At 39.7% G+C, this 24,975-nt stretch overlaps 1 long non-coding RNA gene across 5 annotated transcripts in view; it reads right to left on the bottom strand.

Annotated features, from left to right (window-relative positions):
• The window catches only part of LOC140636591 (uncharacterized), a 75,113-nt gene extending 62,746 nt beyond the window's left edge, over nt 1-12,367 (bottom strand). For 2 of the 5 annotated variants that reach the window (XR_012033799.1, XR_012033804.1), the window contains exons 1-2: nt 12,152-12,354; nt 9,568-9,643 (exon numbers count right to left, since the gene is read on the bottom strand). This is a non-coding gene — a long non-coding RNA (uncharacterized lncRNA). Of the gene's footprint in view, nt 1-9,567; nt 9,644-12,151 lie in introns of all 5 variants that reach the window. The other 3 variants (XR_012033802.1, XR_012033803.1, XR_012033800.1) reach the window with 3 other exon arrangements.
• Between the last annotated feature and the right edge of the window lie 12,608 nt (nt 12,368-24,975).

Genomic DNA, 24,975 nt, shown 5'->3' on the forward strand with positions numbered 1-24,975 from the left:
CCCACATCGGGCTCCCTGCATACAGCCTGCTTCTCTCTCTGCCTCTCTCTCTGTGTCTCTCATAAATAAATAAATAAAATATTTTTTAAAAAAATTAAATAATGTAATGAGTATTAGTTAATAATGTAAAGAGTCCCCAAGCCTCTTTTTAGTATGTAAGGCCTTTGCGGGTCCTGTAGTTATTTAAAAGAAGGCCAAGTATTAGTTAAGCTCACAGAACTCTAGAAGAGTTCATTGGTACCATGAGCCCCATAACACAATGAGAGCTAGGTATCAGTATCATCTGCCTAACTCTAAAATGATTCTTTATGAACAAGAAAAGAAGACCTCTTTTTCTAGCCCTAGATTTCAATTTTTTCTCTGGTTCCAACTCTCTCCCAGCATAAAAAACTACCTTAATACTATAAGGGTTCAGGTGAAAGAAATGTCATCATTGCAATGGGACTGCAAATTCACTCACAACAACCTCCACTACTCAGCAAAAGCACAGCATGTGTTGTTTCCAACTGACATGATCTCCTTCATAGACCCCAGTGTATGGGGGCATAGTCTAATTTCAGTTAACTTACCATCCAATCTAATAAATAAGGCAAACTTTTACTAGGTATATTCGCTTTTTGGGTAAAAGTACTCAGTCTTTTCTCTTATTTACATTTACCACTCCACTCCAAGTTGATATTTGGCATCCATATGGAACATGGTTGACCTGACCATCCTCTAGCACTCTGCTGGTTTCCACTGTTGCTATTTGCAGCTGTAAATGTGTGGCCTTTCTTTCTTGACTTAGCCAGGGTCTGGTGGAATATTACTATTGGCTCAGTATATTAACCAATCACATTTCTAACTTCCGTAAACTTGATGCTTTAACATCTATCCTATGTGCATATGCCAAAACATCTTGTTCTAGACAACCCAATAATATGCCTGAGTTATCCTGCCTTGACCTTTTGACTACCTGTTGCCCACACTGCACCCTCTCTAGAGAGGACTCTTCCTCTTGGGGAGTGGGGGTATTCAAACACAAACAAGAAAACCCAGAGTCCATACCCACCACCTTTATTGGGTTCTCACACTCTGGGCCACTATACCCCTGACCTAATTATCCAAGGCCCAGGTCCCAGACAACTAGGCACAGCCCCAAATGCCCCAGAGCCTGCTGAAATTACTCAGAGCCAATCCCAAACTTAAATAGCTTATTCCTTCCCACAGAAACCACAAAAAAGGTTACTGACTGCCAATAGTTCTCTTCCTCTCTGCCTCCTGATTAACCTCATTGCTTTCCTGTGTAGCTCCCAATGGCATGCATGCCCTCCGCCTTAGAAACCATAACTATCTTTTCAATGGCTAGCCTGTCCTGATCTGTTGGCCTTACTATACCTCAAACTTTGTATTAATATGCTACATTTTAAAATATTCAGCTTCATTTCTCTTGGCTTTCAATGGCTAGAGACCATGCTAAGTCTCTGGTACATCTTCCATGTGGTTCCCCAGGCTTGGGTATTCATTCCACTTTCAGTTTCTACTGTGAGGTCACCTTGACCCTGCAGGGGTGTGAGGTTGCCCAAGATAGATTCTCTGACTTTAAACCTAACATCTATACCACACGGGAATTGAGAGAGACAAGAGTCCAACTAGATTTGCTGTCTGGCTACACTATTCTGTTAGACTATCACAAATAGGTAGAGGGCACCCTTCATGAAGTCCCAGATAAAAAGCTGAATATATCACCTCCAACGTTGGTATTCTCTCAAATTTCTAATAACATCATCTGTACTCTGGCTGACCATATGGAACAGAGAGTTGTCTCCTTTCTCTGTCTCTTTCTCACCACCCCTTAGGTCCAAGAGGAGACCCTTTCCCACATTCTCTTCCTGCTTACTCTTATACCATTCTTTATACCACTCTAAAATTCTATGTTCAAGTTCTCTAAGCCTAGCACGTATGTGTGTGTGTGGGGGGGCTTTCTATTTCTTCTCTCTCTCTCTCCCCCCTCCCATCTTCATCTCCCTCTACCCCCAATCTCTCTCTCTCTCTCCCCCACCCAGCCCCCTATATCACTCTTTCAATAACTAATATCTAGCATTCTTCTGTATTGCATCATCCTCTCCTGTTATGGACGGGTAAATTTCATGGCTTAGGCTAAAAAGGGAATGGAACAAGAAAATAATTTAAGTAGAAAGTTTAAATTATTCATTTTACATTTGCAAAAATGCTATCTCTTTTATACCAGCTTGGAATTGCCATCTTCAATCTTAACTCTAGGTATTTGCCTTAAGATCAAGATCCCCTTTCATCTTCTTCAAGAGCTCCAAGCAGTGAGCATCACTCCCCAGAAATAAAATCCCTTTCCCCTATCTAGTATAAAAGATCACGAAGACCAATGCCCCAAACTACAAAGAACATACATATCAACTAAATGAAAAGTGAAAAATATTCTATAAAATAGGAGTGTAGGTCACTGGTAAGTGGTTCTATTCATTAGAAAAAGAAATACTAGGCACATGACTGAAACATTACACAATACTACAGCAATTAACTCAGGCCTCAAATTTTTACACAGGGCCTAGAAATCTCACCTAATTCTGACTTACCCTATCCTCAGAAATAATTTAGTATTTCCCCCCGCTTTAGGTGAACCATTAAGATAATTATGGAAGATACTCTCAAAGGCTGGTATGTGGAAGTCATTATTTAAAACACATCTCTTGGGCAGCCCCGGTAGCACAGCGGTTTAGCGCCGCTTGCAGCCCGGGGTGTGATCCTGGAGACCCGGGATCGAGTCCCGCATTGGGCTCCCTGCATGGAGCCTGCTTCTCCTTCTGCCTGTGTGTCTGCCTCTCTCTCTCTCTGTCTCTCATGAATAAATAAATAAAATATTTTTAAAAAATAAAAATAAAACACGTCTCTTTATTTTCTGACAATCTAGGATACTCTTACCCCTCCCCAAATGTATTCAAATCTGTGCTAAGAGCTTTTTCACACATTACAATCCAGCTATCACTTTCATAATTTTTTCTGCTGAGAATTGCCTAGAAATAGATTAGCCAGACTATAGGTGTGAAAACCTAAGAAATGTGAGAAAAGTGAGATTTAATATTAAAGCAGTGAAACTTTTATTCTCCATTCTTTGAGAGTGTGTGTGTGTGTGTGTTAGTGCATGTGCAAGTGTGCTCCTCTGCGTACATGGGAGTCCCTTTGTGTGGATTCTTATTCTTGCCTGAGATGGTAACAAAAGTAACAAGTTTCCCAGTTGCATTTAAAAAAAAAAGGTCCACAATAACAAGTTTGGATATGCATAGCAAGAAAGGCTATAGTTAAATAGTTAAAGGCTATAGTTAAATGTTAACAAAGTAAGTATATGATGAGAGATAGTTGTTGCCTCCACTTCCCACATTTGCTGTCATGTTATACTAAATCATTTATTTTTTTAAACATTGGTTTGAGAAATTCCAGAATAAAAGCTGCCACTGAAGTCTTCAAATGCTGATTTATGTTATTTATGAGGACGGTCCAGGTAGCGTGACTTAAGGTTGGGGTTGTATTAGCTTTTCAGGATTACTTGCTAAAAGCAGGATATGGAAGTTTATTCCTACTGAATTATAGCAAGGAAGCTGGCAATGTATAATGCAGTTGTGGAGATTATGAGAGCAGAAATCCTCGTTTTACAGACCTCAGTGTATCTCAAGGCAATGTTTTTCAAACTTCAGATAATGACCCATTATGGGTTCTGAAATCAAGTGAGGGGGTCAGGACTATATTTTTTAAAACAAATAAAATAGAATACAAAATATTAGAACACAGCCCTTTCAACAAAGCCATTGTTTCATGTACACATATATGCATATGTATGTAAATATACGCACACCTATATGTTTATATTTATTTCACGAGTGGTGAAGTAAAATATGTTCCTTACTGTATTTTCCATATGTCTTTCCAAAAAAGCTTAGAAAATGTTATTCTAAAATATCTATCACAAGACCCTATACACAGAGAGTATGGCACAGTGGGAACTCAGGCACATGCCCACACATACACGTGCTCAACTAATGGCAACTATTTCTGTCTCCTTACGTCTTTCTCTGAGGGGGATGGCATTTTATTAACAAAGCACTTCCCCGCACCATTTGCTCACAGAAAGATGAGCTTCTGAAAAACTGGAAACAAGGAGAATGAAATGGCTCTGTGGAATGAAGGGCTGTTGGAGTGCCAGGTCACAACCCAGAAATGGAAGGATCCAAAGAAAACAGGAGAGATGTCAGGGGAAGAACAGCACAGTAGCAGGTAGGGGGTCTGTGAAGAAAGATTACCTAGGGAAAATGAGTGAGCAAAGGACAGTGTGTTTAGTGTTCAATTTCAAAATGAGCTTCTTTGTGACTGTGCGCTCAGACATCCTGCTCTGAACTGCCTCAGTGACTTCAAAACCCCCCAATAAAGTCAGCTCCAGACACAGCTTTGAGTAGGCAGTATTTTCAAGTTTAAAGAACTGACTCAGGAATGGATGTGAGATGTCCTCTTCCCAATGTGCTAGAAGGAGTGACTCTTGGATTTCATCATTATGCAAACATTTATTGAGTGGAAGGGAAAACAGGATGAAGACTAATGGCCCTGACACTCTGTTCTGTCACCCTAGCGAGGATGGCTAATGTCTATGACTCGATCAGCAGTGAAACCCATGAGGTAGCTTTCCTGGCCTCTGACTGCGACTTACTGAGAACCTTTTCAAGATAACATGCTGCACAGATTCAGAACACAGAAACCACAATCTAATACCACACAGACTGCATCTAGCCACCTGCCTCCTTTTCTGCCCAGCCTTGTGACCCATTCTGAACACAGCAGACTGCCCTGCATACCTACCACCCACTAAAGTGTTGAGTGCTCTTTCTGGAATATGGCTCAGAAGCTGGCCTCTTCTTTCAGCAGAGAATGACAATGAAAGAATGACACCTTGTGCATTTGCATGTAGCTAAGCCTCATATTTAATGAGAAACAATAGAATCATAAAATGCTAACTTCGTTTTTACATCTTAATTTATTCATCTACCACGTAAAAGGACATGAATAACAAACTCCAAATTATTCAGAAACTTCATTTTCACCAGCTGCCACCTTTTCCTCCTACCTTCCCCTCCACTTAACCCACAAACTCTACTAGTTAGGGGCAGCAAAACAGAAATGAGTTGGTCTCATCTCCTTTTATAGCCAATATCATCATGTGAAGAAAATTGGGAAAAGCTGCAAAATGATTAAATGAAAATGTGGGAGGAAAAAAAAAAAAGGACTTAAAAGGTCAAACTGAAATCCATTCTAGAATAACCAGGAATTTTCCCAGGTGGAAAAGTACACTAAAGGAAATTTAGATGTGAGTAAATCCAAGTACACTTGTTTGTACGCCTGCAAGTGAAAGGCACTGCAGTGTGCAAAAACTGTGTTAAGTGTAGCTCTGAACAGAACAGTTTCCATAACCAAGGTGCACACAGAATAGCTGATGGCATGAGACAGGACATGAAAAGATAACAAACAATATTTAAAAACAATGAACAAAGGTTCTTTCAGATAATAAACATCACAGAAGTTAAGTAGAAAATTAGAAAGGGATCTAATCTGATCAGTGAAACATAAAGACAAATTTCAAATGTTCTGAGATGCCACCTAGCTTGTTCACAGACACCAGCCACCACCATATATGGGGCACACTATCATCAGGACACTCTAGTGACAGCTCAGAAGTATCCCTCTAAACCTCCCATCCCTGAACTGGTGCACACCACTTGAATCTGTTATGGGATTCCATATCAACAATGAGAGAAGGCAAAGAGTAAGTCAAGGAAGGAAGAACATTTCTCAGAAGGATCTGAGAATTAAACCTGAACTATCCTGTGAAAGAGAGGTTGGATGAGGGGTTGAGAGCAGAAAAGAGACTCAGAGGAGAAAGTTGACGCTAGATTCTGAGTTACAGAGGGGAGTAGAGCTGCTGGCAGGAAAAGAAATAGCTGTGTTGCCCCATGGTCCCCACTGCCTTAGTTCACTTTACAAAACCCACATTCCCTGGGAATGGGAGAGGGGGGATGGCAGCTTCATGCTGTAGGGAAAAGCAATGGGCCTCAGAGACAGAAATAGTCTTGAATCTCTCCTCTGCCACTCACTAAATAGTTATAGCTGGCTCTGCAGTTTCTTAAAGTTCAGAGTCCAATCTCTGGGGCTTGCACCACCTTCTTTCATTGTTGCTTCCCCCGCTACTCTCTTATTTGTGCTCTCTCTGCTACACTGGTTCACCATCCACTAACTTGCTTTCATCAAAGATACTTCTTTGGTGTCTTTCATGTCCCCTCCCAGGGAAGGCTGAATTTTGGAAGCAGAACCCCAGAGTCACAGAAAGTGAGGGAAGAAGTGGATCTTAATGATCATCTGGTCCAACACCTGTAGTCTACAGGCAAGAAACCTGAGGCTCTAAGAGCCTTGCCAGAAGTCACCAAGTATAAGAGCTGCAGGTGCTCAATCCAGGGCTCTTGCCACTGTGTCACACTCCTGCCAGATTTCAGGTGAATCATGTTACAGAATTAGACCCAAACTTGGGGCACAACTGAAAGACAAACTCCAAATCCAAAAGGACAGCTGGGTCATTTCTAAGGCAGATGCTCATTCTGAAAACAAAGTGTTGATTTTGACACTGTAGAATGCTCGGGGTTTGCATCTACACTGGGAAGCAGAAAGTGTGGAGCGCATCCTTCACCACAATAAATGGGCACAGAGCGCCATCTGCTGGATGTCTGGACTTTAGGCTACCTGCCACAATTCAGAAAGATGCTTTAAACAGCTCATTTTTTTTTAAATTACTATTATTGGGATCCCTGGGTGGCGGAGCGGTTTAGCGCCTGCCTTTGGCCCAGGGCGCGATCCTGGAGACCCGGGATCGAATCCCACGTCGGGCTCCCGGTGCGTGGAGCCTGCTTCTCCCTCTGCCTGTGTCTCTGCCTCTCTCTCTCTCTCTCTCTCTCTCTGTGTGTGTGTGTGACTATCGTAAATAAATAAAAAAAAAAAATTTAAAATTACTATTATTGAAGTACAATTGACATAAAATGGTATGTTCGTTTCAAGTGTACAACACATTGATTTGACAATTCTATACATTACTCAGTGCTCACCATGATTGACTATATCCCCTGTGCTGCACTTTTCATCTCTCTGACATTTTCTAACTAGACTTTTATACCTCTTAATCCCCTTCATCTATTTCACCCACTTTCCCCACTCATCTCGCCTCTGGCAACTCCACTTTGTCTTTGTATGTAAGAGTCTATTTGGTTTTCCTGCTTGTTCATTTCCTTTATTTTTAGATTCCACATGTAAGTGAAATCATATAGTATTTGTCCTTCTCTGTCTGACTTCTTTTACTTAAAGCAGTTCATTTCTTGTTGGCCACAACCACAAACACAAAGAAATACTTATTTCCTCTTTTAAAAAATGTACACTGATTTCTTTTCCCCCTTAATATATCATGGTGATCTTTGTTAATAAAATGGATTGAGTGTATGTTTTCAATCTAAGCTTCTAAAAAATTGTATTATGAAACCTTCCAAGCATACACAAAAGAAGAGAGAATGGTACAACAATTTCCCATATACCTTTCCCTCATATTTAAAAATTGTCACAATTTTGCCACATTTGCTCCTCTATCTTTTATCTTTTTATCTTTGCTGAAGTAATTAAGGCAAATATCAAGTATTCAAACTTCAGCATTTTTTTTAAGATTTTATTTACTTACTTGACAGAGAGAGAGAAAAAGTGCAAGAGCAAGAGCACAGGCAAGCCAAAGGAGAGGGAGACGCAGAGCCCCAGCTGAGCAAAGAGCCGGATGTGGGGCTCAATCCCAGGACTCCCGGATCATGACCCAAGCTGAAGGCAGACGCTTAACCAACTGAGCCACCCAGGTGCCCCCAAACTTCAGTATTGATCTCTTTTAAAAATGAGACATTTTTTTCTCCTAAACACAGTATCACTATTACATCTGACAAAATTATTAGTAATCCTTTATTATTTGCTAATGCCCAATCCACAGATTTCCCTGGTGGTCTAAAAAAAGTGTACCACTGATTTGTTCTAATTAAAATCGCAACAAGGATATGATCCAATTAAATACATTTAAAATCTGAGTTCAGGGGATCCCTGGGTGGCTCAGCGGTTTAGCGCCTGCCTTTGGCCCAGGGCGCGATCCTGGAGTCCCGGGATCGAGTTCCACGTCGGGCTCCCTGCATGGAGCCTGCTTCTCCCTCTGCCTGTGTCTCTGCCTTTCTCTGTCTCTATCGTAAATAAATAAATAAATAAATCTTTTTAAAAAATAAAAATAAAAAATAAATAAAATCTGAGTTCATATACATCTAAAAAAAAGAGAGGGAAAGTCTGCCGCTCCTAGAAAGAAGGAAAGAAGTAAAGGAGGGAGGGAGGAAAGGAAAGAAGGAAGGATGGATGAAGGCAATGAGAGAGATAAGGAGGGAAGGAACCGACCATTTCTTATTAGACTACATTAACTAAGCCATAGACTCCTTACTTTGAAAATGGGCAACTAAAGGAAAGAATTAAATACATACCCTGCCTTTCATGAATGAACTGTACTTCAGTATAAATGGAGCTTTATTTGATAAAGGACATTCTTCTTTACAGAAGAGTACCATCTAATAAAGGTGGAAGAAATGACAGAGTGAAAAAACTCCATTTTGGGTTGCCTGGGTGACTCAGTGGTTGAACATCTGCCTTTGGCTCAGGTAGTGATCCTGGGGTTTTGGGACTGAGTCCCCCACTCCTGTGGGGAGCCTGCTTCTCCCTCTGCCTGTGTCTCTGCCTCCCTCTCTGTGTCTCTCATGAGTAAATAAAATCTTGGAAAAAAAGAAAGGAAATCTCCATTTTACCATGAGAGAAAAGTTGATGGGGAATTTGACCGAAGAGTGATCAGGCTGTCGTCCCCTACTCCTACTCAGCAAAAGGACTATCACGAAAGGTTTGTTTACCTGGGTTGCTTTTTAAGCATATAGTCTGCTCATTGTCTGTCTTTTTCAGTTTTATACTTAGACCTCTATTTCTTATTTTACATTATACAGTATCTAACAACCCCCCCTCCATAAATTATTCTTCTTCCTATTTTTCTCCCCATTTCTATCTCCTGATTTGGTTAATTATCATTTTCTTTCTTCTGAAGAATATCTTGATAGCTTTAAGTAAAATGTCTATTTTTTTGAAGGCAAGATTTACTGAATTCAGCTGAGACCAGGAAATTGTCTTACTTATACTTTTTCCATCTTCTTCCCAATGGGTATATGTTGTCCTCTATTTGGTAAGGTTTTAAATTTTATAATGGAAAATTTAAAATACATCCAAAAAAAAAAAAAAAGACTAGATTAATGAACCTCATATACCCCTCCCCCAACTTCAACTATTACTGACAAACCCATGGCTGCCCTTGTTTCATCTGTTTCCACCTATACCCACTTACCCCCACCTCTCACAGCAAGACACTGGCTTAATCCAGATCTCAGACCATTTCATTTCTTTGGCTAAATTATTACTCACTGATGGCACACCAAGCATGCTTCTCCTCTCCAGCCAGCAGGGGCTCCAGCATGGTGGACTCCAGTGGTTATCCTCTCTGCAGGGAGGGGATCATAGAGATAGTGAGAAGGCATTCTACCTCTGTGAAATTGTTTCATTTCTAAGCTGCCTACACCCTGCTTTCTGCCTTTTGTCAAACTGAGGATTATTAATGGGATTATCTAGAATTTTGGTCATCTTTTTCCCTATAATGGTTGCGAGAAAGAGGAGTTGGGAGCTGCATGGAAATTTGCTAATTCTCAGAAAACTTGGTCCTACTCTTTCACAGCCACCAGCCTGTTCCTCCCTTCGATTGCTATTGGTAGGATTGCCAGAAAAATACAGTATAATTATTTTCCCAAATATTGGGGAAATTTTTTTAAATAAAAAAATGTTATCATTTTATCATTTACCTGACATTCAAATTTAATGGGGCATCCTATATTATTGTTTGCTAAATCTAAAAATCTTAGCTACTAGAGCAATTCGCTGCCTTCACCTTCAGTGTGTTTGCTTGGTTGGTGGGTTGATATATCCACATATTATTTCAACTGCTGGGTTTGCTGGCAGGAAGGTTTCAAGGTCAGGCTTTACTCTGCCATCTTACAATCTTACACTGGAGACTCTAGCATTTCATTAAACATTAAAATGATTCATTCAATTTGAATATGTTTAATTTTATGTCATGTTTAATACATCAAATACACTTAGGAAAAGCATATGCATGACTTTTGAGTTTGTGTTTCTCTTTGCTAGAAATGTAATCAACATTTAGGTATATTAGAAAAAAGCTAAATAAATAATGTCCCATCTTGTGGCCAGTGCACCAGGCATATTGTGAATGGTATTTTTTATGGATTTTGTTTCCATTTTTAAAAAAATATTTTTTAAAATATTTTTAAATATAAACATATTCGATAGAGAGCACAAGCAGGGAGAGTGGCAGGCAGAAGGAGAAGCAGACTCCCCACTGAGCAGGGAGCCAATGCAGAGCGGGATCCCAGGACCCTGGCATCACCACCTAAGCCAAAGGCAGACGCTTAACCAACTGAGCCACCCAGGCACCTTTTGTTTCCATTTTTATTATTTTTTGACAAAGGTATTCCTAAAGTTCTTCATCACCTCTAAAGTTTCATGTGGTCAAGCAGTTAGTTCCCAGGGGTGCCTGTGTGGTGAAGTCGGTTAAACAACTGAGTCTGATTTTGACTCAGGTCAGGATCTCAGAGTGAAATCGAACTCTTCATGGGCTCCATGTTCAGCGCAGAGTCTGCTTGCGATGATCTTTCCCACTCTCTCTCTTTCTCTAAAATAAAAAAAATCCAAAAAAAAAAAAAAAGGTTACTTACCATTGGAAACCCCAATCTGAGCTCTGAAACTTTTCCCTGTCACAGAGAGTGGGATTTTGATCAATAACTAATCATAGATAAGCGACAAACTCGTATTTGGGGTTGTTTGTCTAAAGGTACAAGGACTGCTAAGGAACAAACAAGTCCCTTTTAGGTTTTTTTTTGTTTTGTTTTGTTTTTGTTTTTTTTAAAGATTTTATTTATTTATTTTTCCATGAGAGACACAGAGAGATGCACAGAGAAAGGCAGAGACACGGGCAGAGGGAAAAGCAGGCTCCCTGCAAGGGAGCCCGATGCGGGACTCGATCCCGGGTCTCCAGGATCACGCCTTGGGCGGAAGGCGGGCGCCAAACCGCTGAGCCCCCCAGGGATCCCCAACAAGTCCCTTTCTGGTGTTGTGCACGCTATTTGCTGAATGACGGACGGGCTGAACACAACACCACAGAATCTAGTTTGTCCACACAGCCGAGAGATATATTACAATGATTTCTATGAGGGTCAGGGAATTAGCTTTGACGTCCCGCAGCCAGAAGCAACGCAACCGGTCTCACCCCCAGACGCAGCCACTGCAGCAGAAACCCCACTGCTCCCACCACTTGCCTTGAGTTACCCACGAAGCTTCGATCTCGACCTGTCTCTGAAGGCTTCCACGAGTCCCCCACAACGGCTCTGTGCCAGTCTGGGGGAGGCGGTCATGGAGGGGACGTGCCTCGAGTCGACCTGCAAGCCGGACCACAGCAAGAAACAGGAAGCTCCTCGCCACCCCACCCCCTGCCCGGTCCTGGAGTGTCCGTTGTGCCCACCATTTTCACAGTAGAAATTATTTTCAAGGACCGGGCCTTGGGGCAGCAATGTGGTGCTGCGACCATCTAGACGGTATAAGGCAACTGAACCTTGTGACGGCCGCTGGGTAAACTTTTAAGATTCTGGTGGGCGGGGGATCCCTGGGTGGCGCAGAGGTTTGGCGCCTGCCTTTGGCCCAGGGCGCGATCCTGGAGGCCCCGGATCGAATCCCACGTTGGGCTCCCTGCATGGAGCCTGCTTCTCCCTCTGCCTGTGTCTCTGCCTCTCTCTCTCTCTCTCTCTCTCTATCATAAATAAATTAAAAAAAATTAAAAAAAAAAAAAGATTCTGGTGGGCGGGTGTGGAGACCTACTCCTCTAGCGACAGAGGCCAAGCCTCCCGCATAAGTGCCCTGGCTTGTTAAAGCTGTCACCTACCCTTCTGGAGTGCTCGCTCGCTCGCTCTCTTCGGCCCCCTCCCTGCCCTCCGTGCCAGGCGCCGCCAACTTTCAGATGCCACCGGGGAAACTCCCAAGCTTACGAGACACAAGCGCCCCCGACCCGGCGGGGGAAAAGCAAATCCTCGCCCACTCCTTTCAAAATCTCGCCCACCTTTGACCCCTTTTCAAATCTCGCGCAGGCGCATCAGCTGGGCGGGAGTTACTCGCGCGCACGCTAGAGCGGGGGATGCTGGGAAGCGTCGTCGTTCAGTGGCGCCTCGCGAAGCTGAAGTAGCGCGAAGTGGAGAGACGCCCAAACGGTTAGTGTATTCGAACGCTTTGAGGGAGCATGAGCGGCGGTTATTTTACCGCCATTGCTCGTTCAGCATCCGTTGGCCCTTTTGTCTTCCCTAACGGAAGCACGTTTTGCTCAAGTATATATCCTCCTCCCCATGCCAAGCGCGTGATTCAGCAGAACTTGTCTTTAGCTGCAAGGATGCCTCTGAGCCGATCGTGGTACCCCTTTTGCTAATCAGTGAGCCAAGAACCCAGATTTATTTCAAAAAGCCGATAGTATTCTAGAAATTGCTAGAAGTCGCGGATGAGCCTTTAAACTGAGCTGACGGAATTCGACCGACCGAAGAATTTGTCTTCCTTTGGGCGGTGATTGTTGTTTTCTCCCTTTCCTGCTGTGTGAACCGGAAGGCCTTACTATGAACAGAAACCTCACAAGCAAGAAGACCCTAAGGACAAAGCCAGAGGGGAAAGAGCAGAGAAAACTGCCAGGAGATGCAGTCAGAGGCCTAATCAGTATGCAAAGTCTGCCTCTGAGTTGCATAATCTGAACGACCAAAAATGGCCTTAGTGTTTTTGCTTTGCTGTAGGGGTTTGCTTTGCCTTAGGGTTTCTGTTAGATTTAGGCAAAGCATCCTACCAGATATAATTTCTCCTACATTTCTCCCGCGTGTGCTCTGGGTGGCTTCCCCTTCAGGTGGGCCCCCCACCAGGAACTCCACAGGATTGGCTGCAGTCTGGGAAAGCTTGTCTGCAGGCTGCTCCCAGTCTCAGGAAGCTCGTACACACCCCCACCGTTTCTAACCTCCTAGACAAAAGCGGTAGTTCAGTCCACAGATGGCCATGGACTGCCTCCAGCACTTTGTTCTCCAACTGGCACTACTTTCTTGGCTGCCTGGAAGAATGGCAACCCCACCTTGTGAAGTCCTTTTACCTGCAACTTCTGAAGAGACCTGGTGTGAGATAGATTCACAGTCTAGTTGGTCAAGGCGGGGGACTCACAGCTAGGTTGTCTCCGTTTATAACCAAATTAGGTCTACATTTACATAAGTTCATTTTAGTTTCATAACAGCCATACTATTCCTGCAACTACTACTATTACCACTACTACTGATAGTAATAACCCCTGTGATACACAGAGCCCATGATTACCTGTGCAGATGATAAGAGCTGAACAATGGCAGAGTCACATAAGTGGTTTTGAAATGGTATCCCTCAGCCACATCAAAACCAAAGGTAAATAATTTCAGAACTAGTGGAAAATAGGGGGAGATGGCCTCTCTTACCCTGAAGTGATGATTTAACAACCCACATGACTTGCCAAGTTTTGGGTATATGCCCAACCCCGGTAAACAAGCTGTCAGAGTACCTTCTTGTCTAGGTGGAAGGCAAAACTCCTTTTCTACAACTTTATAGAGTCTGGAGGACGTTCCCAGAATAAGTCTCATTCATCCAAGAGTCAGAGCTGCCCAAAGCCTTACTTGGATCTTCCTTGTACTGCCTAACCCATTAACTAACCTCCAGCCTTCTTATCATGCCCTCTGATTCACCCACACAAGTAGCCAATTCCTGAACTGTCACATTCATCAGCCTCACTCATCTTCCCTGACTATAAAGCCCTGTTTCAGATCACTCATCAAGAAGGTCTTGCTAATAATTCATTAATTCAACAAAACTGTTGAACAATTACTTTGTGCTTAGCAGTGTTTCAGGATCTGAGTTAAAATGAAACAGCATAGAACCTGCCCTGATGAAGCATAAGTGCAGAACAATAAATAAAAGACAATTACAATGCAAGGTCAAAAGCATCTAATCTTGTCTACGAATAGCTTTCTGTTATTTTTAGAATAAAAGCAATACCATTTAACCTAACAGATAATGCCTCACATACTCAGATCCCAGGGTCTCTCCAGCAGCATTCCATACCAAGGCCACCCTGCCATTATTTCACCATTTCAGCCTTAAATGTGTTCCACATTGGTACTGCTATCCCCCAACCACGGGAACTTTGCACATAAACCTGAGACCCTCTTCACTCTTCTTTCTGCCTAGTTAACCCTTAAGCTTCCTTTAGAGCTCAACTGAGGGTCGCTTCTTTAAGGAAGACTTCTTTGCACCCTCCTCTTAATTTTGCTTGAGTAATGTGTATTTGAGTGACTAATTGTCTCTTCCACTAAAGTTTAAGCTCCAGGGATTAAATTTGTTTTTTCTGACATCATGTTCCTCATATTTAACACCATTGCATGACACAAAGTATAGACAATTGATAAATACATGTTGAGTAAGTAAATTAATAGAGGATAGCTGATTTCCAAGTTGAAATCTGAAGGACAATAGAATTTAGAATAGTAACCAGAGAGTTTGGACATCCCTTCACAGTGGCACTGACTTTGAGCAGAATTTAAAGAGGTAGCTTTCTTCAACCCAAACTTACAGAAGCCATCTGGAGAAAAATGTTAAAAAAGTTTTACTGTCATAGGACCTAACCAAGACATAATGTCCAACAGCTGCAAAGTTTGGGAGGAAGGAGAGATGAATCTTTGCTGATTGTTACAGCATATCCCCCTTGTGCTAGTAGCAAGTCAGAACATGTCAAATCATTCCAGCCATACTCAGTTTGCATTTGGTAAAACACTATCAGCCACTTCTTTAGGTTTTATCTCCAGTCTCTTTGGGATCATAATTTGGGTCACAGACTGCATCAATGATGAATTTTGTGTGGCACATCTTCGAATGGTTGTTTATGGAAAAAGAAAGTATGTTAGTAAAGGCTCAAAAAATATATAAAATATTTCATCTCTCAGGCAATCCACTTCTCCCAAATACGGGGAAATAGATGCTTTCTCCCTGTAAAGAAGCATCCTACAAACACTGAGACATCCTGACCCACCCGTCCTACCTCTTAACTTTTGACATAGAGCCACCTCTATGCCCAAGACCGATAGAAAGACTGCCCACCCAACTGATAAAATTGCAAGAAGGGATAAATAATTGTTTTAGGCCACTAAATTTGGAGGTGATTGATTATGCAGCAACAGATGACTGACACAAATTTTTTTTTAATGTTTCAAATCTTATTATGTTGTTTATAACCTCTAGAGCAATGTGAATAGTGATAGCAAACAACTGCCAATGTGTATCAAATTTTGAAATTTGCATACTCTTAGACACAGAAATTTGGAATGTGTTTTATAAAAAGGTTTGCACATGCATATTAAGATATAAGCACAAATATTCTTTATTATCTGTAATATTAAAAAGTTGGAAACAAATGTTGAGGGGAATGTCTAAGTCACACATATTAATACTGCTCACTTCATACTTAATAATGAAATATTAGAACTATATCAAGCCAGAGCCTGCTATCACCATTCAACATTCTTTTGAAGATTCTAATCAGTATAATGACATTTTCTTTTTTTTTTTTTTGTAACTTAAATTCTATTTAGTTCACATACAGTTCAATATTGGTTTCAGGAGTAGAGTTCAGTGATTCACCATTTACATATAACACCCAGTGCTCTTCCTAACAAGTGCCCTCCTTAATACCCATCACCCATATATCCCATCCCCCACCCACGTTTGTCCTTCATAGTTAAGAATCTCTCTTGATTTGTTTGTCTCTCCTTTTATCCCCTGTCTTGAATGTTCATCTGTTTTGTTTCTAAATTCCACATGAGTGAAATTATGTGGTATTCATCTTTCTCTGATTGGCTTATTGCACTTAGCATAACACACGCTAGCTCTATCCATATCATTGCAAATGGCAAGATTTCATTCTTTTTGTTGACTGAGCAGTATTCTATCATATGTGATATATATATATGTGATATATATATAGAATCATATATATGTGATATATATATATCATATATATACAGAATCACATATATTTATATATATCCCACATCTTTATAATGACATTTTTAAGAGAATATTTATAAATACTGAGAGGATGGGGCAAAACTGTCATTATTTGCAAATGATATGATTCTATATTTTAAAAATCTAATGCAACCCACTGAAAAACTAGTGGAAATAGTAAGAGTTCAATAAAATGGCTAAATTTTGGAATATTTAAATATGTATAATTAATAGCTTTCCCGTACAACAATAACTAGAAATATTTTAGATTTATTTACAATAGCAAGAGAAAAGCCAAATGGTTTTTCCAGCCTATCATAGTGGTTGCCAACAGCTAGAATGGAAAATACAATAAGCTATAATTAGCCAAACAGAAATGACTAACACCTACAAATGTAATTCCAGATTGCAATGACTTTTTAGGCTGCCAGATCATTCTATTGGTGTATATTGGAGGGCTAATTAAACCTTTTTTTAAAACATATGCTGCTATTTAAGTCATCCTATCCGTGTGTGGTTTGCTATTTAGACTTAAGTCGAAGACTTTAAAGATGTCATGTTAAATTTCTAGTTATTTGGATCAGCCCACTCTGCAAACATGCTGAAATCATTTTTAATTCTACTTTCCAATCCATTCTCTCTTCACATCCTCTGCAAACTTAAACATCATGATGACACTGTCAACAAAGTCCTTTTAAAATTGTGAGTTACCAAGAGGTAATATAAGGGCAGATTAAAAATCAAAAGTTTCCCTCTCATTTTTGTCATTTTTAACATTATGCTTTCCACTTCAAACAATGTAAATTTTCCTTCCCTTTCTTCTCAGATTCTTTATGTTCCTGCAAGCTCTTATCAACATATTTTCAATTCGTTTTGTGAGCATCCTTCCATCTCTTAAGCAGTTGGGCTCCCTCTCCTCTTATCCTCCCCCTTTGCCCATATACATATCCTCTTGTTCTTCTAATTAAAATAGCATTTTACTGCCAGGTTTTCATTTTTTGAGCATTGCGTTTCCCTCCTGGGCTACCATCTTACTTCAGTCATTTGTTTATTCCATAAAAATATATTCAGCAATGACTATATGCTTGGCAATGTAATAAGCAATGAGACATCAAAGATTAAAAGACATATTCTTCAAAATGTATTGTCTAATGGGAAAATAGACACATAAACAACTAAAACGCAAAGAGCTTTGTTCAGGGAAAAGGAATATGCAAAATGTAACAGAAGCGGAATTATTATGTTGATGGCTCTCAAATTTAACCATTTGGCAGTGAGGTAAGGGAGGCAGTGAGGTCCAGGAGGCCCAGAATGGTGACAGACACTGAAAAGGGAATTGGGTCATTTGCAGTCATGGGCTGGAACTGACTCATACTGGTTCAAGAGCCACATCTCTTCCCAATTCTGTCTTCAATGACTTCAGGTTGGTAGTTGAAATTAGCCATGCAGGAACTATTTACATGACAGAAATTGGCAAATGATACAAATGCAGGCACTTTTATTTTTATTAGAAAGCCAGTTGTTAAACATTTACCAGAATACCACAAAATTAATATATTGGAGGAGCTGTTACAATTTTTTAAAAAGTTATTAGACTCAGATGAATTGGAAAGATAGAAAAAGTCAGTTAGGCACTGGAATGCTAATGCTGAAATTTTAGCAACAGGTTCAAGGTTCCTGCTCTTTCCTTACTGTGCTCTGCCCATTACCACCCTCTCTTTGTCACATTCCTCTAGGCCTAATTGCTCTTCTGCACCTGCTCCAAATCTTTCATGTCCCAGTTTCCTCTTATGAGTGTTTCTTCCGATCTACCCAAAAAAATCAGTTTAAGACTGAGCTAATAATCCTTACCACTTTTGATACACTGAAATTATTTTCTGCATTTAGGCACAATTTCCTTGGCCACATTTCTCACAGAAATCTGAGAAAACTCATTTGTAAAAAAGACTTTTTCCTCCGGGCAGCCCGGGTGGCTCAGCGGTTTAGCACCGCCTTCAGCCCAGGGCCTGATCCTGGAGACCTGGGATCGAGTCCCACATCAGGCTCCCTGCATGGAGCCTGATTGTGTCTCTGTCTCTGTCTCTGTCTCTGTCTCTGTATCTCATGAATAAATAAAATCTTAGGAAAAAAAAGACTTTCTTCAGAATCCCTATTTGACAACCAATTGCTTAATTGGTCTGAACACTAGAAGGGAGATGAGAAAAAGTGGTGACCTCTGAGTGATTATACCATAACCAGTATGATCCATCCAGAGAGTGTATATACAGTCAAAATAGGCATCTTACCTTTGCTGTGATCCAAGTGATCTCCTTACCTTCAGAGCATATCATCGATTAAAAATTACGGTGCAGTTACAGAATCTACTGTGTAATAACAGTAAACACGCCAAATACAATGGCTGGCATTAGCTTTTGTCCTGGTATCTGATATTACACTAATTTTCTGATGCTCATTTGTATCCCTGGGCATTAAGAAATATTTTCTTTCTGTTTATAAATATGTCAAGTATTCCCTTCTGTTGCTTTGATCATCTACAGCTGTTAAGTTAGGGCTAGTTTCAGAAAATGGCACTACAGGGTGAAAAAGACTGCATTCAGACTTTATCAACCATCTGGAGTGGTGAACTGCTTTGATGTCCTAATATCACTCTGATTTGATTTCTTTTTTTTTTTTTTTTTTTTTTTTTAATTTATTTTTTTATTGGTGTTCAATTTACTAACATACAGAATAACCCCCAGTGCCGTCACCCATTCACTCCCACCCTCTGATTTGATTTCTACAAAGTGGGAAAGTTTCTAGTAAAAAGTAAATTACCATAGATGTTATCAAGAGATGCTCATAGCTTTGGAACTTTTGTGCTTACTGAAGAAATCTCAAATCTTTGCTGCAGCCGTATTTATAGAATCATCAAGTCAACCTCCTTTATTTAGCCTGTTCAGCAAGGATGTACAAGAACTGTTTTAAAGACTTAACATTAGATCACAGCTGCTGTTGATAGAATCTTCTTCATCCCTGTATTATTTATTATTATTGAAGTGTAGTTGACATACAGTATTATATTAGTTTCAGGTGTACAACATAGTGATTCAACCACTTACATACATTTCAAAGTGATCACCATGATAAATCTAGCTATAATCTGTCACCATACAAAGTTGTTACAGTTTTATTAACTGTATGCCCTGTGCTATCCATTCCATCCCCATGTTCTATTCCACCCCATTCTTTATTTCATATCAGCTAGGAAACTTCTTTGAGAAAGTTATGGGTATACACTCTAGAATCTTCCAAAGATTAATACTACCTCTTCACCAAAAAAACTCTGATTGTACCTATCAGGAATGAAATCTATAGGAAAACCAACTACCTCACATGACAAGTCCTGAAGTTGGATAGCTCCAGAATTGGTTGATACAAATGATGTTATAAACACCCAAGTTCCTTTTATCCTTCTATTCTGCATCATTTATATGTCAGCTCTGTCTCTGCTCTCTCTCCTCATGATCACAAGATGGCTGCTACTGTTCTAGTCATTTTATCCACAAAAAGCAATAGCTAGCAAAGACCTATCCTTTCCTTCTGTTTCTTTATAATAATGAGAAAGTATTTTCCAGAAGTTTCCATCCAACAACCTTTCATATCTCATTAGCTTTACCCAAAAGCTATCACTGGTACAGAGACTAGAACTAACAAGCTAAGCTTAGATTGTACTAGGTTTACTCTTGGGTCACATGAGAGAGACTGCCCTGGAACACAAAAGTAGGATCTCCCAGCAAGGAAAAAGCTTACACTAACTCAGTTAGGCTCTTCAGTGATGGAATTGCCCAAGAATCTATCCTGTTGCCTTCTATTTTCACTATCCAGATTGTATGATTTTACATATTTCCCTGCTACCTATTTACTAATGACTCTCAAATTTACATCTCCAACCCACAATTGTAGCCCTATATTCAGATTCAAAATTCAAACTGCCAATTATTACAGATTCCACAAATTTAACATATAAATGGAACTAGTTATCTTTTCTCCTAAGTGTGGTCTGCATCCAGCATTCTTTATCACAACTAATAAATTAGCTATGTAACCATTCAACCAAGCTAGATAATTCAATATCATTCTCAATTTCTCTTTCTTTTTATACATTCATTTGGGGTTTTTTTTGTTTTATTTTAATAAAATAATTTTTTATTGGTGTTCAATTTACCAACATACAGAATAACACCCAGTGTTCATCCCGTCAAGTGTCCCCCTCAGTGCCCGTCACCCACTCACCCCCACCCCACCCCCCTTCCACCACCCCTAGTTCGTTTCCCAGAGTTAGGAGTCTTTATGTTCTGTCTCCCTTTCTGATATTTCCCACACATTTCTTCTCCCTTCCCTTATAGTCCCTTTCACTATTATTTATATTCCCCAATCATTTGGGTTTTTTAATTGTCATTAAATCTGAATATTTTAATCTCACTAACATAAGCAGATTTATTTACATATAAGAACGTTTGTCTTTGTCATGCTTATAAATTCATTTGATTTCATTTGTGCCTAGCTGGCTCAGTTGGTAAGAACGTGTGACTCTTGATCTCTGGGTTGTGAGTTTGAGCCCCATGTTGGGCATAAAGATTACTTTAAAAATGAATATTCATTTGATTTCCAAATCCTGCTGATTCAATTTCCTAAATGTTCCTCTTCCACATAGCCTCCATTTTGTTCTGCATGACTCAAGTTTCTCCCTATCCATTTCTGCTTCCATTGTCACTGAAATGATCTTCCTCAAACCAAGAGGAAATGTCAGGGCCTTCCTTAAGTAGTCTATGAAATCTCAATGGCCTACAGGAAAACAAAACAAAACAAAAGCCAGCATCTTCTCAAGGCCCTTCACAATCCATTACCATCCAGTGTAGCCTCCTCTTCCAATCTCTCGACAGGTACCCCCTACACTTCTGAACACTGAACTCCTTACCATTGCCAGGTTATGTCAAGCCTTTTATGAGATTTGCTTTGGGAGAATAGTTTCCATAACTTCGGATTCTCTCCTCCAGTTTTGACTTAGGAATTTCTAGATCATTCTTTAACACTCTCAGATCAAAGTATTATCTCCTCCAAACAAATGACTTAAAGTACATGAAGAAGAATTCAACTCCAAAAATAATTAAAGAAATACACAGTAAAATAATATCGGTTTGAAAGCATCATGTTAGGGACACCTGGGTGACTCAGTGGTTGAGTGTCTGCCTTTAGTCCAGGGCATCATCCTGGAGTCCCAGGATTGAGTCCCACATCAGGCTCCCTGCATGGAGCCTCCTTTTCTGTCTGCCTATGTCTCTGCCTCTGTGTGTGTGTGTGTGTGTGTGTGTGTCACTCACGAATAAATAAAATATTTTTTTATAAAAACAGGTTAAATGAAAGAAATAGGTGCATGAAACTATATAATATGAGCCCATTTACATAAAATATTAGAAATGGCAATATGAGTGACAGAAAAGAAAGCAAAGGTTGCCTGGGACCAGGAATAGGGGCCAGGCTGTCTGAGGAACTCAAGGCATCTTGTTGAGGGTAACAAATGTTTTTAGTCTGTGTTGGGGTGGTTTTGAGACTATACATTTTTCAAAATTCATCACGCTATACATTTAAAACTGGTAATTTTTTATATAAAAATTGGACTTTAATAAAGATAAAAATACTCCTGCGTCCAAACTTTAAAGAGACACTTTAAAAACAATATTGAACTAAAAGTTTCACCTATTAAATTGTCAGAGCTTAAAATTTAGACTACCAGGGTTGGTATGAATTCATTGAAATGTGTATTTTCCTGCATGACTGCATAGGAATTATAATTGATAGGACCTTTGTTTAAAGTAATTTGTACATGTATATCAAGAAACTTAATGTTTTCTCATTGTTTAATCTGGTAACTTTACATCTGGGGGTATTTTCTAAAAAATAATAATCCAAAGTATATAAAAAGGTTATGTATAAATATGTTTATTGAAATACTTCTTTATTATATGAGACCTCAGAGACAACCCATGAGACAACAGAGGAAATTAGATAAGTAAATCATTAGAACTTTATGTTTTTAATATCATCCCCTCATGGACTTCCCAAATGTCCCAGACTGTCTTTCCAGTCTCCATGCTTCTGCAGTCCCATGTCCAAGGGACAGCACTATGTTTCATATTTATTACTGACTGCCCCTAAAAGACTGACATCCAGATAACAAGAATGCATCATATTCATCTTCAGAGCCCCACTACTGAGCATATAATAGATTCTCAACTCAAATAAAAATTTTTTACTGGAAAACATTTGCCTGGGGTCTACTAGAAGTCCTGAGTGATCTTCATACTACAGAATGTGACTCTTCAGAAGGGTAAAGTGGCCACTGTATCATCATGTCATTTAGAAGCTTTGCAGTGACCAGCTAGACATGTGCCAAATATGATACAATTTTCAGAGTCTTTATTTTTGCCAGTAAATGTATAATCATTCTAGAGGTATCTGGTGGCTCTGAGAAAAATTTGTCTGCAAATGGGATTTAAAGATTAGTGCCTGTACTGCAGCTTCAGTCAGATACCTAAGGGGGTCTACCATGATCATTTTTGGGGTCTAGCAAAATTTTAATTTCCATCCAGCCATACCATCCCACAGGTAACCAAGTTCAGTGAGCTTCCAGCTGTTGTTTTGCAGCTGCATGTTTGGCTATGAATGTTAAAAGGAGAGAGAGTGCTCCCAGAACTCTACTTTGAGTAAATGTCTTACCTGGTGACCATAACCAAGACCTAAATGATCTCAACCCTCAGTAGACACAGAATAATTTATGTTGATTACAAGTATATCTATTCTGCTCAATTCTAAAGGCTTGTGCTAGGTCTCTTCCTTGGAACCCTCAACTACCTAACATCATGTTCTGTACTTGGAGAGAATTCAGCAAATGCTTGTTATAACCTAACTGACTGCTAACTTGTAAATCTGGATAACATTTAAGGTAATTATAATCCTATTTGTACAATACTTTACAATTTGCTAAGCACTTCCACACAAGTACAAAGAGAAATGAGAATATACACTCCAATATTTCAGGAAATATCTGGTAGTGTATGAGAATATACACTCCAATATTTCAGGAAAAATCTGAAATTGCATTTCAGGAAAATGCAATGTTATATACATTTGGGTTTACTCCGTAAGATTTATATTTCTTTATATGAGAAAAAAGAAAATAAATTCCAAAATCTCTAAAAAAAAAAAAAAACAGGAAAATAATTTCTTTCTCTTCTGTACAGAAGGCATCAAATTACATGACTTTGAAAATTACACTTTTCTATATCCTTAGCACAAAATAAAGTGAAAAGGCTTTACACAGTAATATCATAAAAGAAACTTCTTCATTACAAATCCTAATTCATACACCACATACCCAGCTCCTTTATTTTACCCACCAACCTCTGCTCAGCTTTCCTGTGCCAGTTATGGCACCTCTACCTTGTCACCAAATCCCCAGGACCTGTGGATGCCAATGGGATGTCAATTAGGTAAATGGCTGACATTTCAAACCGTGAATACTTTCAAAAAGCTGAAACATATGCTAAACATTCATTTGGTTAAATTCATTTGATTAAAGCATCTGAAAAAATCTGAACATTATGACACATATTAAAACCAATGGTCTGGATTAAAAACAAATTAAAATAAAACCACCCCATCTTTTACACAATCTTTGACATTCTTTCCCTGACAATAAATCATTTGTTGAAATGTCTTTTGATAAACTAATTTTTAACAAATTAATTTCGGTGAACTTGCTTTCAGTTAAGTAACCTAGAAATGCAGGCCCATTCTGTACACCTGAACCTAGAAATTCATCTAATTCAGATTCTTTAACAAACTTAAAAATGGTGCTTTAACTTGACACTGTATAAAGACAACAGAGGGGTCTCTAAAAATATGCATGCTGTGGAAGAATTCAATACAGTAATGCACTAAAAGATTAACTTTTTAGTTAACTGTGCACAATTTTACAGAAAACAAACCATACAGGAGGGATTTGCAAAACTCTTAGTCATAATTGAGGAAAATGTTTCTGCTCTGGTTTTACCCAGAGTTTCACTTCCTTTGCCATTCTATTTCTACATTTTTCTACTGATCTTCTGTGTTTGAAGGCATTCCACATCTGCTCTGGTTTGCAGTGCAATGGGTACTTGGCCCATATATGGATATTTCAGCAATTATTATGGATAAGAATTTGTACAATAAAAGAATTCTCATCTCATTAAGAATTCATATGTAAGAATATGAATTTCCATTTGTTCAAAGTTCATCTTTAAGTTCAGAGGGCTTGTATAGTTCATAAATTCTATTGCAGGTTGTATATTTCATAAATCTATAAAGTGTCTGCTGCACCTTCTGGTGCCCCAGAATGCTGCCTCTGGGTGTGCAATACTGGACTCAGTATGGTATTTTGTGAGTTCCCTCGTCTTCACTGTGTTTCAGTGTAAGTTCCATAAAACGCTGGGTTTTTGGAAGGAAAGAATAGCTTCTTGGCTGGGTTCTTTCTGGACTACAAAACTTCTGTGTTCCTCTAGTAAACCTCTGCGTGGCTAGAGCAGCCCCAGGTGTGAAAAAGATCCTACCTGTAGGCTGCTATGCAGCAAGCTTTTGCATAACAAT

Source organism: Canis lupus, chromosome 7 (assembly GCF_048164855.1).
Source record: "Canis lupus baileyi chromosome 7, mCanLup2.hap1, whole genome shotgun sequence".
NCBI classification, from domain to species: Eukaryota; Metazoa; Chordata; class Mammalia; order Carnivora; family Canidae; genus Canis; species Canis lupus.